We start from the raw sequence: 16,795 nt of genomic DNA on the forward strand, positions 1-16,795 counted from the left end.
GTGGCTGATCTTCTCCATACACGGACTCCTAAAAGGGCTTGTGCGTCGCTGCTTACTGTGTCTTCCCAGCGCTTTCTTGGCTTTCCAACCGGTCTCTTTCACTGCATTCTAGCATTCAATGCTCTTTTTGATAGCCTATCATCTCCCATTCTTAACACATGTCCGGCCCATTGCAATATTTGGATTCTAATGAAGTCTGATAGTGGTGCTTCCTTATAAAGTTGATAAAGCTCGTTGTTGTATCGACCTCTGAAGTTTCCGTTTTCCCTCACAGGTCCTAGTATTCTCCTCAGTGTGTCAAGTCCTCATATTTTCCTGAACGAGTCGAGTTTGCTTTTGGATGTTTCCTTCAGGACCCATGCTTCACTGCCATAGCATGCTATTGGTCGAAATAAGGTTTTATAGATTCTCATCTTTATATTTCGTGGATATTTTTAGACCGAAATATATGGGAGAGGGCAAAATAAGCTCTGTTTGCCTGCGTTATTCTCTTCCGTATTTCTCCATCTTCTGATCCGTCGGCATATATTTCTACTCCCCGGTATGTAAAATTTCCAATGTCATCTACATATATAATGTTTTGTGTGACTATATTTCTTCTCGTCCGTATCATTATTTTTGTTTTTTCTGTGTTAACTTCCAGACCTAGCCTTTTTGTATGCGTTTTTAACTCTGCGTATGTTTCCTGTTCTCCCGTTGATGTTCTACACATCAATATTGATTTGATTGATTTGTAGATTAGGAGTTTATTTTCTGTTTTTAGTAGTGCCAATCAGCCATTACATTTGTACTGGCTGATTTAAGATATGTGTTCTCAATGTAATACGTCGATCTTAATGCATACTAAGGTACTTTACGTCTTTGGTTGGTTGAAGCTCTATAACATTCATTGTGATCGGTGGGAAGGTATCTCTTTTCATTGTGAAGGTAACGTGTTTGAATTTGGCTTTATTTGCTTTCCTTTTTTTATTTGGTTAGCCAAAGTTCGATCTTGTTGAGACAATTGTGTAGGTTTTTCGTAGCAGTGTCTGTATTTTGATGTGATGCTAATATTACAATATCATCCGCAAATGTACCTACTGTCGTTGAGTGTATTGTTGAGAAATCTGTTGTGTATAGTATAGATCCCTATCATTATAATGTTAATGACACTAAGAAAATATTAACTTCAATCTTCTGGTGGAAAATGAAAAATATTTAAAAAAAGATTTTAAAAAATGAAATTTTTTAAATAGTTACAATTTCATCAGAACATTTTCGGTCTTATTAGACTATCATCAGTGAAAATAAGTATGTTTTCAATGAAACTGGCCACTTAAAAAGGTGTTAAATGTGTTAAAAATGAAACGACATGAAGTCGATGTTAATAGATTTAACTCAAAGGGAACATACTGACCCCTACTCGAAACGTAAATATAAAAATCCACATGGAAGATGTAACAAAAATAGACTAAACCACCATTGTTAAACATGACAAAAATTTGGCATAAATTGACCAGCCAAGATCACTTAAATAAGTTCACACTACTAGCTAAAGATCACTTAAAAAAGCAGAAAATATTGCTAAAATATGCATAAAATTTTGTAGACCGGTCTAAACGTAAAAACTGTTCATGTCACTCTATGTGTAGAATTAAAACCTGAAGATACGGGTTATCATTTGACAAATTCCTTCAGATAATTTATTCGCCTCATTATATATTGGTCATTTACACAAAATTGTGAATTTTCTGGTTCAAAACCATTGCTGACCTCACATTCCACTACATAATTAGTTAATATTTTCTTTTAAATGTGTAATATTGATTTTTTAAATCCCAAAATCTCCTTGTGCGGAGAAGGAAATTTAAATCAACGGCGAAAATAATGTAATAAATAAATACATTATTATATCTTCTCAAATCTGAGGTCAACTAATTTATCGATAAAGGTTTAATAAATATTAATCTTGTTTTTAATTGTCGCCATCTTGACACTGATGGTAATATATTTGAATTTAAACAGATGTTTACCTTCTCTGGCATTCGTGTAAAAACAAAATTCAAAATATTTACAAAGTGGTGTTTTATCCGAGATAAAAAAAAACCAAAAAAAGTTGATTTTTCATTTCACTTTTTCGCTAAGACTCATAATAATCATCCAGGGTAGACATCCATTTTTTAAAAAGCACTTGTAACAAAAAAACTGTTTTACAATTTTACAAACAAATATTTTATATTTATATATACATAAATAATTGGTTATTTTTTGTAAAATACCCTTATGTATATTTATTTTTAAAAAAGATTCTATTCATTATCCAAACTTGAAATTTATGTTGAACATGAAATAAAATTATGCATAATACATTTAACTCCAAAAATTAAATACAAAAATGACACAATATGTATATTTTCTACGATCATTGTATACGAATAAGTTAATATGTTTCTTTTTAAAAATGTTGGCATGTTTTAGTGTTTTTCTATTTCAATACATATTTGCTGTTTGTTTCAATGAATGTTTCAATGAACGTAACAATTTTATTAGTTGGCTCTTTATGGTTTTTAGAAGGCATTTTAGTATCTATTATTCGTTTGACTGTTGCAATTTTCTAACAGTTGTCGTAAATTAAATTTATGAATATGAACACCTGTTGACTAGATCACCAAGAGAAACTTATATCTTGCCATCAACAATCACTTGAAGATTCAAGTTAGAAAAATTAAACTCTTTTATAATAAATTAATCAACAGTTCCATCAATGGACTACCTAAATCACAATGGGCGGGAGTTTTAAAAACCTTTCCAAACATTTCTAATTTGTGTGTATTTGTCCCACAATTGTCTGTATTCGAAAGAGCACAAAACCATCTAGATAGAGTTATTAGATGATGCAATAAATGGAGAGTGACCATAAATCCCTCCAAAGTACAACTAATTTTATTTAAAACTTCAAATTGTCGAGATGTCCGGGGCCGAAAAACCCTGTTAGGAGAGGACCTTATTCTAAAAAAATTCGGTTTCCTATTTGGGAGTTCATTTTACCAGGACTCTCAACTGGAAAACCGACATTCAAGATGCCCTAGATAGGGTGAGAAGGAGGTTTAAACTCCTGACAGTGTTAGCCTTTAAACTGGGGAAGACGTCATCCAAAACATTATTGCACACCTACAAAACATTCATTAGACCCATCATCGAATACAAGGCATGCATCTACGCTTCTCTTAAGACCTACGAAATCAATGCCATCATGGCAACCGAAAGAAAAATCCTTAGATTCTGCATGAGACGGAGCAGGCTATATCCATCAGCACACATACATACACTTGCAAACATAACACCAATAAAGGACAGAATCCTATCCCTCAGCAGGAGGTATGTCATTAGAACCATTGCAGGCTCGAATAACCGAGCTAAACGAATACTAAAGACTCCTTGCAATCGCCGAGGGTAAATACTCACCAGGTTTCCTCAAAGAACAGTTCCGTTACCTCCAGCTAAACTTCTTCACCACACTGGACATGAACTCCCTGATGAGTATTTTGAAATTTTAGAATCAAGACCCATCAAATATCGCAGCTAGCTACTGCACGCCAAAAACGCTGATCAAGAGCCGTTCCATTTAACAATCACCCTGATTCCTCTTGCGCGCTTTTAACGCATCACAAACAAGCCACCTTCTGAACCCCAGCTCCTTAGTAGTCCACTACTTCTCCACACAAACATCATTCATCACGTTTGTTTCACCACCACTACTCCACAAAAAAAGGAGTACTCCTTCCTTGAAGAAGCGAAATATTGGTGTTTTAATTATTTGAAAAATAAATAAGTAATTTTGGTTATGAAAATTAATTCTGTGCGATTGGTATTATTTGTCGTTGGTGAATTTGTGAGGTGAGAATATCCAGTATTAATTTTCATATTTTAGGGAGACGAATATAAAAGCCAAATCATACTATACAAAAAATGAGAAGACTTCTCAAATAATCCCAATCTCAAGTTTTTCAATACATCGCTATCCTTCAAATCATGTGTAAAATTCTTAGGCATGTGGTTTGATAATCAACTTACTTGGAAAGAACATATTAGACAATTAGTTTTGACTTGTCATAAGGAACTTAAACTAATGAGAACACTGTCAAATAGATATTGGGGCTCTGATCTCTCTACCTTACTAACAATCTACAGAACTCTAATTAGATCAAAAATTGATTATGGATCAATTGCTTACGCCTCTGCTTCCCCCACATTGTTAAAACAACTAGACTCTATTCACAACACAGCACTTAGACTCTCTCGTGGCACATTTCGAACGTCACCGGTGGAAAGTTTATATTCTGAAAGTGGGGAGCCTTCATTATATCACCGCCGAATTTCCTTAACACTTTCACACGCAACGTCAATAGCCTCAAATGTAAACAAACCTCTATTTAATAATACGTTCACTAATAAATATGTAAATCTCTTTACCAATATGTAGTACCAAACATAAGCCTTACTATGAGCGAGTACGGTGTTACCTGAGATGTCTTAATATAGAATTCCCAATTACCTTTCCAATCAATATTAAAAGCCCCTCTCCTTGGAAAATTAATACCCCAAATTTAAATACTTGTCTAACCCAATACAACAAACATATTAACTGTTACGCAGAGATTAAGAATAATCTAGATCTAATTCTCCGTCAGCATTACGAACATTGCTATAAAATCTTTACAGATGCATCTAAGTGTGATAAAGAAGTAGGTGCTGCATTCGTTACTCCAAGCGATACATATCAATTTCGTCTTCCAACCTTCTTTTCGATTTTCTCCGCTGAGCTCTATGCAATGTTTAAAGCTATCATGCATATAAATTCTAATAACATTCCTAACTGTGTTATCTTAAGTGACTCACTAAGCGCCCTTCAAACCCTTAAACAGATCTATCCTAAAGGTCCCCTTGAGAAACTGATAAAACTAGAACTCATGAAGGCTCAAGAAAATTCTAGGAGTATCAGATTTATATGGATTCCATCACACATTGGCATTGCTGGCAACGAAAGTGCGGACCAGTGCGCGAGTGAAATTATAGAAAATCCGAGAATCAAAATACCGCGAGTGATATAAAAGCTTTTATAAAACATCGAGTTTTGTGCAAGTGGAAAAACGAATGGCAATCTTCTCAAACATCACTGAAGCAAATTAAAAATGACGTTACAGCTTGGCAACCCTCAACCAGGAACAGAAGAGAACAATTGATGATAACTAGATTACGAATTGGACACACGAGACTTACTCACTCATATTTACTGTCCAAAAGTGATCGACCTATTTGTGAAACATGTAATGTACAAATAACCGTTAACCATTTATTAATTGAATGCCATAGATTTGCCAATTTTCGTCTTACATTTAACATATCTAACAGTTTAAGTAATTTATAGGCACTAATTTTTCAGTTAGTAATATCGTAATTTTTTTAAAATCTATAGGAATATTTTATAAACTCTTAATTTTGTAATTCTGTAGCCGCCGCTAATAACCATTATGGTGGATGCGGCTGTAATTTCTAAATAATAAAAAATGAGAAGGACTTTTCTTCTTTTCTGCAAGAAGAATTGGAAGCATTTATTGGTTTGTTTATTATGTTTGGGAGCTTGACATGCTACTAAAGAGTCAATATGTGTATTATGGAGCCAAGATCCAACTTTATGTCGTCCTGTAGTATCATCTACCATATCTTGCAACAGATTCGAACAGATTATGTGCTTCCTAAGATTCGACGGTGGTGAAACAAGAGAAAAAAAAACATACTGATAAATTTGCCGCAATTACGATATGTCTGATGAGTTCACCTGAACACTTGTGCATGGAGGAACAGTTAATCCCATTTCGAAGCGAGGTTCCTTTTCGGGTTTATATGAAGAATAAGCCGGACCAGTACGATTTAAACATTTGAGGTTTGGCTGATTGAGTTCGCCATCTACAGCCAATATATAAATTTATTTAGGTAAGCTATTTCATGAAAAATATTATAAAATTTGCAATATTATAAAATTTACACTTTTAGGCAAAAAAGGAAACAAACCTGAGAAAGTCCAAGGGCAAAGGGTAGAGATGGACCCGCTAAACCATTTATCTGCAGGATATGTAATAACTTATGATAACGTGTTTACCAGTATTGAGTTAGCCGAAAAGCTTTAAGATAAAAATACAGCCTTGTGTGGAACACGGAGCAAAAATAAACCTTACATTCCAAAATAACAACTTTTAGCAGGATATAAGAAAGACTTTTAAAACATGTTTGCTTTTATGGAAACTAATACCTTAGTTTCTTACGTCCCAAAGAAAAATGCAGCAGATATTCTTTTATCGGCAGAACATAACAATAACAAAATAAGTAGAGAAGAAACAGATTATAAACCGGATATTACATTACACTACAATAAAGTAAAGGATTCAGTGGATACAACAGATAAATTGGCAAGAGTTCACGACTCAAAGAAAAAGTAACCGGTGGCCGATGGCAATATTTTTTCATCTACTGAGACATCTGTGGCATCAACGTTTATAAACTTTGGATGTTGAAAAACGCAGATTGAAAAAGTAATCGGTTAGACAGAAGATTGTTTTTATTGGAGTTGGACGAACAAAAAATTAGGAAAAATATAATTTGTAAATACCAAAATGACAAGTCATTACGTTCCAATGTAAAACAATTCATGTTAAATGTTAACCATTTTTCCAGAATTAAACTTCAGGAATGAACAACTTTTTCTCGTTATTGCCAGACGGAATGTTTATTATGCAGATGTTTATTGGCGCCAGAAGTAAAGACAGGAAATCTCGAAAGTTTTGTATTCGGTGCAATCAATACGTATATGCAGAAAATTAAAAAAATATAACAGTTTATAACAAGTGTGATAACTAAATTATTCAAAATGCACAGCATCCAATCTTTAGTCTTATAGGTTTTTTTTGATTTTATAATAATTTCATATTAATTTTTAAAATGTGTCTAATTGCTTGTCAATGTTTACAGCATATAAAAACTATATATTTTTTATAACTAGAATGTATTCCTTTTTTATAATAAAAAAAGCTAAAACTGTTGGGGTATATACAGAAGCCAAAACTGTTGGGGTATATATATATATATATATATATATATATATATATATATATATATATATATATATATATATATATATATATAATGTCTAGTCTATCTAATGCACTACTTCCTAAAAAACCAGTAATAATTTAGGTTCGACCGTTCGATTGCCTAGATGGCAAAAAAATCACTATTCCTCGGAACAGCTTCATCGGCATATTCCGATCAAAACAGTAATAAAACGCAGTTGTCGTGGTATGTATTGCGGTACTCTGCTTATTGCCGAGCAAAAGTGTAATAAGAGTAGTTATTACACTTTAATTTAAAAGTATTGTAAACTTTAGTTACGTGATCTGCTGGTCAAAGTGTAACATGTAGAGTTTGCCAATATTTCCACTTTACATCCGCCGAAAAGTGTAATATTTGTAGTTATTGCTGTTTAGTTTGGAAGAGTTTAGACTTTTGTTTTGTGTTTTTCGAGTAAGAGTGTAATATTTTGAGTTGTTACTGTAATCGTCGGATTATCTTTTAGTTTTAGCACTTGACTTCTGCCAAAAAGTGTGGTATTTTTAGATAATACTATTTTCTTCGGTAAGTTCGGAAAAATCTATTTATGTATTAGAATAATGTAATAATATTCTCGTTCGAATAAGGCTATTATTTGTATGTGTGGATGTAATTTTTGAAGCTTTACGATCAACGTATGGTTTGTTTTTAGATAATACAGTTAATTTTGGAATTTTATAAGTTTGCAAGCAAGCTTTTTTTCTATAATACATCAAATAGGACTTTTCTTTTCTATTAAATTTTTGTATTATTTCTATTTTTCTATATTATATTTTCGGTCAACAGTATATTTTGTTTTTACAGATGAAATGAGTTTAAGTCGTTTAATGCAGGTTGCCCCATGCAGCGACCGAAATGAGCAAATCGACGAAGTAAAAAATGATTGCGTGGAAGAAATTAATTTTAAGAAGAAACCAGAAGAGTACTTATTATCGTTTCCTTATAAAAAGAAGACAGGTTCTAATTTAGCAAATCTTACTAATAATGATTCAAAAATGACGAAAGATTTTGTGGAAAGTGAACCCCTATGCAGCGATCAAAATAATGGAATTAAGTAATACAAAATAATTGTAAGAAAGGAATTCCCTTTCAAGAGAAACAAGTAGAGTCATAATCATCGTTTCCTTAGTCCAGCAAAAAGGATATAGATACTGTGTCAAATGCTAGTAAGACTGATTCTGACGCGACAAAATATTTAGTGAAAAGCGAATCATTCCCTACACGTACCCAACACAATGGAATTAGCTGGAAGATTGCAATAGTGATGATAGTATTAAAAATCCAAATTATGATTCTGATTTATCTTCATCAAGCAGTTCGTCATCTTTAACGAATAGCTCTTCATCTTCATCGAGCTCTCATCATCTTCCACTATAACCCTGGCCGCTGAAAACATGGAATCCAAGGTCGCATGATCACCAATGCAAGCATCGACAGGCGCTCGAAACTAGACCTTATGGGAAACTGTTGACACCGTCATTATTTGTGTTATGATACTATAACTTAAATGTTTTATGTATCATAATTTGGGTTTACTTTTGCCGGCTGGTGAATTTTGTGAAAATGTTTTAAATTAATGTAAATCAATAACCTCTAAAAAACGGTATAAATATGTTATAGCAACATTGTTAGTTCGTTTTTGTTGAGCGGTGTAAACGTGGGAAAAGTGATAACATAGGAAGAGGAATATTTAAGAGTGCGTGCCATTCACATGATCATTCCATCTTTTCAGCGGCTCAACTTATAGGTCAGCACTTTCAGTACAGTGTACGGACTCTGTAGCTAATTCAATTTTAAAACGTCGATTAAACTTAGCTGAAGAATCTTCTACTTCAGTTACTGACTCAGAATCTAACATCGGACAATCGTGAGACGTTGAAGGAAAAGAATTCGTAAAGAAACAGAGTGGATAAAATCAAAAACTAAGATGTTGCGAAATATGGGTAAAGAACATCTGTCATGTCTAAAATTCAAAAAGGTTATACCACCAAAAAACGTACAGGCTCTGCATGTATTGATAATAGCAAATCCAAATGCATCGAGAAAATCAAACAAGAGAGTGCACATTTTTAATGAGTTTTATAGTTTGAGTGATATTAACAAAAAACCGGAATTTATAAATCGAAACATGGAAACTATACAACCAAAATACAGATAACAAAATCCTAAAAACAGGTGACTGAATAATGCATTTTATTTCCAAGTTAATCAAAAGAAAATCCGAGTATGTAACCTATTTTTTAAAAAAACTTTAAATATTAATGATCGAACAATTGATACAGAAATAAAAAAGCGCACTTCAGCTGAATCAGTAAGTGAAGACAGAAGAGGAAAGCATGGTAAACATCATAAAGTAGATTATAATATAAAAAATGACATCCGAGAACATATGTAATTAATTCCGAAAATTGACTGTCGTTACTTAACATACTACTAGAGATTTTATCGCTGTTATATGTAAAATCATATGCTGTTATACGATTAAGGTATGCCCATATATTTTGTCACTAATAACCTTACTTTTTTGACGTTTACAGCTCTAGAACTGTCATTTGTGTCAAATTACGTGAGAATATACACATTGTGGTGAATTTGCGCTTGGAGTTTACAACTGAATTTGTATGTTTTTGTATTGTTTTTGAAAGAAGTATCACTTTATCTTTGTAGTATGTTTTAATAATGTATTAGTGGTGATTGTGAGTGAAAAAAAAACGATCAGTTTTAATTTTAAAGACATTTCAAAACATTTCGATTTTTGAGAAGAAAATCATAATGGGCAAGGCTAAAGACGTCCCTGTGTGTAAAATGGTGGAGATAACGACACTTTTATTGAATACAAAGCTTTCCCAACGTCAGATAGCTCAACAATGTCAAGCAGCGCAAGCAACAGTGAGCAATATCAAGAAAAAAATTGATACCAACAAACCCCTGACTCACGAGCGTGCCCAAAAATGTGGTCGAAAGCGTGTCACTACACCCAGAGACGAAAGAAAAATGAGGGATTTCTTCGTAAACAATAGAAGTAAGCCAAGAAGAATCCTCACGGGACTTATTCGTGAAGTTGGGATGCCAGTTTCTGACATGCCTTCTGCAGAAGGCTTGCTGAGCAAGGTTTCAAATCATGTCTCCCTGCCAAAAAACCAAAGTTGACCATCGCAATGATGAAAAAGAGACTGGAATGGGCCAAAGAACACCAAAATTGGACAATTGAGGATTGGAAGGTAAATTACGTCACTACTAAAGTTTAAATCCCTATATCCACTGTTCCTATATCCACTGTTTTTATCCTAAAAAAAATATCTTATAGTTTTTTTTATTCACAGGTTTGTTTCTCCGATGAGTCTACAGTGGAGATACCTACTCATGGATAAGTCGGCCTTCGTCCGAAGGCGAGTGGGTGAAAATTATCACAAGGATTGCATAGTGGAGCAAGTAAAGCATCCTCTCAAGATCATGGTATGGTCTGTGATCAGCAGTAAGGGCACAGGGAGGCTGTACATTGTGAATGGAATGATGAATCAACATCAGTATATTGAAGTTCTGGAAAGAAAGCTCATGCCACAAATCAAAGACTGGTTTGGCGAATCGGAGGATTTTACCTTTATGCACGATTCAGCACTGTGCCATAAGGCAAAAACAGTAACATCGTACATGAAAAAAAAGAAAATTAAAGTACTGAAGTGGCCAGGTAATTCCCCAGACCTCAATCTGATCGAAAATCTATGGGAGCTTATGAAGAGGCGGATTGCCCAGGAAACTGTCACAAATAAGCAGCAGTTAATTCAGAGACTCATGGCCACCTGCCACCGAAACGATAAAATAATAGAAGACTGTCTGAGAAACATTCAAAGCATGCCAAGGAGGATCAAAGCTGTCATCGAAGCTAAAGGAGGTCACACAAAATATTAAAAAAAATTGTTATTTAAGGTCAAAGAAAAAAATATTTTAAAATTTTGTAAAAGAACGTGTTTATGATCTATTTTTATATTATATTCACATCATTAGACACTTATATGCAGTTTTATTCTTTATTAAACTGCAAAATACACAGTTTTTTGAAGTGATCATAATATTTTGACCACCCACTATATATTAACCAATGTAAGGAAGCCAATAAACCTTTTGGAAACTAATGTATTGGGATATTTTTAACACAGAATTTAATATATCCTTCTTTGTTCCGAAAAAGGGTCAATGCAACCTTTGCTTCTTATTTAATAACGCCAGCGATGCTGAAAAAATAAATCTGGAGCGTGAATATAAAAAACAAGACGAAAAAATATTATCTAGAGCCGAAAGGAAAACGACAAAAAAAAGTGTAGCGAGAAGTTTGTAATCGCATGTTTTGATATGCAAGCAGTGTTCCAGATGCCAAAAGGTGACACATCAATCTTCTATTATAGATCAAAACTAAATACAATGAACTTAACTATCACTGAATTGGTAGCGAATAATACATGGTGCTTTGTATGGCATGAAGGTCAAGGCGGAAAAGGAGTGACCGAAGTGGCTTTATGTCTTTTGATGTATCTAGAGCATAAGGCCAAAACCGCCAATTCAACAAATTTGGAAATAGTCTTGTATAGCGACAATTGTGAAGCACAACAAAAAAATAGTTAAGAGTAAGACAATTAATTCAACGGAATTCTCTTAATGTTTCTTCTTTATTTTAGATTTTTGATAGCAACACTTATTTATGCAGTACAGAAATTCCAGATTAGAGAAATCACACATAAGTTCCTTATTGTTGATCAAACCCAAAATAAAGAAGACTCCACACATTCCGTTATTGAAAAACAGGTACGAAATGGATAATATTTATAGACGGATCAGTTATCAACTGAAAAATATCATTTTTAGGTTACACGTTCTCTCAAATCAGGAACAATTTATGTACCAGACCAGTTTATTCAAATTATAAGAAATGCAAAGAAAAAGAGGAGCCATACCGAGTCAAAGAGTTAACTATGAAGATTTCGTGAATATCAAACAGTTTATGATTGACCTGGGACCAAATTTTAATATCGATGCAGACGGAGAACCGATACCTAACCTATTAATGATCTTAGAGTTGTTAGAGTGAAAAAGGATGAGTTTTATAATAAAAATCATTATTCAAATATGTAGTATCTTTAAGATCTTTTATACAAATAGTAACTATTTTTCGAAGAAAACTGTAACATATCAATTTTTTAACGACTCATCTCAAAAACCGTTTGGTTTTACAAAAATATTTAGGCAGATTAAGGAATAATCATTTATTTACTCTTTATGTGATGGTATTTGAAAATATATAAATTCAATTTTGGTTCTTCTCTTCGTTTGTATTTTTACTCTCCTGAAAATTTTTATTTTGATTTATTACACTTTTCCTATAAACGTGCGATATGAAGGTTAAAGAAAGCAAAACACAAACGATATTGGAAACAAATAAAATGAGAATATTGGGAAAAATTCTACTGAAAAAAGTGCGAAGGATTAAGAAATAGATGCAACGGATAAAATGAATAAATGGCAAAATGAAAGTCATCTATGGTCGGATGTAAACAGATTCGTGTCTAATTGCGGAGGCCAGTCAATGATTGGAAGATCAGTAGGTCGATCAACAAAAAGCCTTGCAAGAGCCTCAAGACTAAACGTCCAAGAAAAATGGCCTTAATATGTTTACTTTTTAAAAGACACGAAAAAATGTATAAAAACTTTTCATATCGATAAAAATATACTTATCACAGCAATTTTTTATTAAAACATGTATTTTTCATATTGATAAAAGCAGAAATGGTTAAAAAAAGGTATTATTGTCATAACATTTCTAAATAATTTGTATTATAATAAAGCAGCTTAAGTGAACTATCAATCATTTTTCAAATTGTAACTGATAAAAACAGTTAAACAAGATAAGGAAAACACTATGATCGATCCCCGATTGAAGTACATTATTCAAATGTATAAAAAATTTAAATACCGATTCGGTTGACATCACTCTCTAGATAAAACACTTCACACTTAAAATTTACACAGAAACACAGTTGAAACAAACCTGCACTAAATTCAAAATCAATTAGTAAAATCGTTTTTTCTTTTTTTCGAAAAGAGACATAAACGTTTTTTGGACACTGATCAGAGGTGGCGGTGTTCGAACTCGTAGAAGTACTATTTACACGCAGAGCGCGCAGCCATTCAACTGTTTCGAGAATCGGTGGACAACTGACAATCGAGAAAACAAACTGGCATCACGCGGCCAACTCTGACCATCTATGGAACTTACACGTTGGTCAGGTAGGCCGAGATATCTGCATAACGTAGGTGCTGAATATAGATATTCATACCACGGACTATACAGGGGATATTTTTATCTATTTCTTAATGGATTTGTTGCTCATGCGGTATTTGTTGATTAAATTATTTTTGTTGGTTTTCATTGAATTGTGTTTTATTATTAGACTTAAGTGGGTTTTAATCAGACTGTTGTTTTTTAGATGATACATTATTCCTATAGGTACATTAATATATTCAACAAATAAAAAGAACAATATGTCAGCGGTGATTAGTAAGAAGTGATATGCATATTGGCTTCACGTGTAGTAATTCGAAATGTCAACCTTTCAATTTGACATTGACTTTATTAGAAAGTAATGATTGTTGAAAATTTTCCCTATTAGCAAGTAGAGTAGTATCGATTAATTACTATTAATATTACCAACAATCGAAAAAGATAATTTTATTAATGAACTACAAAAACTAACAAGGTGTACAAGATATAACCGATATCAAGCAATAAAAAAGGAAAATCTAATATGTATATAAACAAATAAGGTATGCTCCAAAATTAATGCATACTGAAATCAGGAAGCTTATAAAGTACAATCGCGTCATAAGCTAGTGACAATAGTTATCACAGTATCTCTGTGTTAATACAAAACATTAATAAGTTAAACAAATTTTGTTTTTTGTTACTTGGTGAAAAATTCTTGTAATAATTTAATTTTATCTGATTCATGTATATGGCCTTATTATTGACTTTAAAGCCTACAGTCAAATATTGTGTCATTTGCGCTTAACAGGGTTTTTAATTACAGTTTAATCAATGGATATGCCCCGACTGATGACAAATCAGATGAAATAAAATAACAGTTCTTCGAAGACCTAGAGCAAGCCTACAGAAGATGTCCCAGAAATGACATTAACCCTGCGTTAGTGTTCCTAGATAAATTAGCACGAGAGGTGTTCCGGGGTATGTTTTTTTTAAGCCCTTTTCTCTATTCGGATTGCCGAATATAGGCCTCTCCTAATTCTCGCCATTCATCTCTATTGTTTGTAAGACGTTTCCACATTGTCCCTGCAGTTCTTTTAATATCGTCGCTCCATCGCATTTGCGGTCTTCCTCGTGGTCTTTTGGCTTCATATGGCCGCCAATTCCTGATTTCTTTATTCCATCGGCCATCCGTAAGACGTTCGTTATGTCCAGCCCATTTCCATTTTAGTTTAGCTGCCAGTTCGACAGCATCTTACTTTTGTTCTATTACGAATGTTTTTATGGTCTTTGAGTGAAATACCCAACATCTGTCGTTCCATAGCTCTCTGAGTTTTTCTGATCTTCTCCATCAAATTTTCGCAATTTGAACACGTCATTATTGCGTTGCTGATTATCACCTAGTGGTCGACGCAACGAAGGGTTTTGTCTTCGTTGATTTCGAAACTCAGAAATCAGCTGCACACTCAGTTCTTTCAAAAAAATTCGTCTTTTTAATTTATCATTTTTTGTATTTGTATTTGTTTTATATATAACTTGAGCATTCACTCGAGCTGTATTGAAAAACAAAAAAAAATAGTGTCAAAGTCCAACGACGACTATTTCTTGATACGCTGTAATTAGCAGATAGCTCATCCAATATGTCTACACCACCTTTGGTTGAATTGTAAAAGTCGATAATTTCAGGTAATTTCTTTTCACCAGTTTCTTCAATTATAGTATTATCATGATGCAATGTAGAAAAGAGGATTACATTTTTTGACTTCTTTGGCACATATGAGACAGCCGTTATATCTTCTTTGAAGGCAAATTTTGAACTGTGAATTTCTCTTCCTTGTGTGTTCAGAATGGCTGTTGGAATTTGCCTTTTATTCTTCCTAACTGTCCCAACCGATGTAAGATGATGAGTCTGAAGTAAATTGATCATCAGCGCATAACTGGTTAACCAGTTATCGAAAGTAATATTACGTTTAGTACCAGAAACTGGCCCAATCAAACGTTCAACTATGTTTTGCGGATTGTTACTTTGTCAGAAAGGTCCTTCTGGCTGTGTGCCGACGTAAACTTCTATGTTTAGACAGTAGTAAGTTTTGGTATCCACTAGCGCAAATACTTTCAAGCGGTATGTATCGCTGGCTTATTCGGTATGTATTGAAGAAATGACACACGTCCCCTGAACGATTCCAGTTTTTTGTCTATTGTAAGATGTTGACTTGGTATATAGTGTGTCTTACAGTTAACAACGAATTGATCAAATATACCTCTAATTACTGCCAATTTGTCGATCTGTTTCCGTTCTACTCTATTTTGCACATTGTCGAATCGCAAACATTGCAACAAAATGGAATATCTTTGTTGTGACATTGTTATTCGAATGAGATCGGTATTCCAAAGATCTGAAATATTTTATCGGTTTGACTTTTAAAGTCCCGTCAAATAGAGCAGGCCTATAACAGCTTTGATTTCTATTTTGCCAGTCTCTTTGACTAAATACTGATGTCAAGCATCGTACCGTGGGGCTTTGGTCGCTAATTTTATATTTGTATAGTCAACAATGTCATCTAACATTTCTTCTGTAAAGAATAACAACCTTTTCTCGTGCTATTCCTTTTACACCAAATATGTAATTAGATTGTAATCAAGCATCAGATATGCAGATTAAACAGTACTCATCGCAGACTAAGGGCGTCTGATTACAGAATATTTTAAACCAGTTAAATTAGACAAGCTACGAGTTCAGAGTGAAGAAAAACGAAGAAAAGAACAAAATGATGGTGGCCAAGATCAAAATTAAACATTCCCTTGCCTCTACCATAACTAGGAAATACCAGAACAGCTAACTCACTACAAACACTTGGACTTTTGGGTTAACCAGCTTGATCTTGAATAAAAAGTAAAAGCCAAAATTCCTCAATTGAGAAATAGTTTTATTGGAGTGCACATCTTAAACTGTAGCTAAGAATAAAACCTGTAAGATGTAAAGAATGGTCAATATTACTTTATGAAGACAAGGGACAAAGATTGTTAGCTAAAATAAATTAAAAGTGTTCGAGATCTGGCTTTATTATCGTACCTTGGCAGTAACTTTGACAAGAATAAAGAAGTTTTACAACACATAAATAAAAGGGGAACTCTTATCAGTGACAAAAACAGCTGTTAAAACTCGAAAAAGACTACATCCCCTAAATAATTAGGGGTACAATATAATATAAAGCCGGGATCTCACAGAACGTGGACCAACGCGGCGTTCTTCATCGGTTCCCAGTTGCCGAAGAGAAATAAAAAATACATAAGACAAAATCTAAAGACGGGAACCAGCGCAACGTGGAATACCGTTCTTCCTCTCAATATTTGTGGTTTACGATCCGTGGAATAGGCCAGAACGGCCGTTTTTTAACC

At 33.5% G+C, this 16,795-nt stretch overlaps 1 protein-coding gene across 31 annotated transcripts in view; it reads right to left on the bottom strand.

The window, feature by feature from the left end:
• The window catches only part of shot (dystonin-like protein short stop), a 733,882-nt gene that overhangs the window by 487,106 nt on the left and 229,981 nt on the right, over positions 1-16,795 (bottom strand). For 21 of the 31 annotated variants that reach the window (XM_072531668.1, XM_072531661.1, XM_072531662.1 and 18 more), the window contains exon 1: positions 13,184-13,356. The exons of 3 other annotated variants lie outside the window; for them this stretch is intronic. The gene's annotated coding sequence lies outside the window, so the exon portion shown is untranslated. Of the gene's footprint in view, positions 1-13,183; positions 13,357-16,795 lie in introns of those variants that run through there. 7 more of the 31 variants (XM_072531690.1, XM_072531688.1, XM_072531687.1 and 4 more) reach the window with 2 other exon arrangements.

Source organism: Diabrotica undecimpunctata, chromosome 5 (genome assembly GCF_040954645.1).
Source record: "Diabrotica undecimpunctata isolate CICGRU chromosome 5, icDiaUnde3, whole genome shotgun sequence".
NCBI classification, from domain to species: Eukaryota; Metazoa; Arthropoda; class Insecta; order Coleoptera; family Chrysomelidae; genus Diabrotica; species Diabrotica undecimpunctata.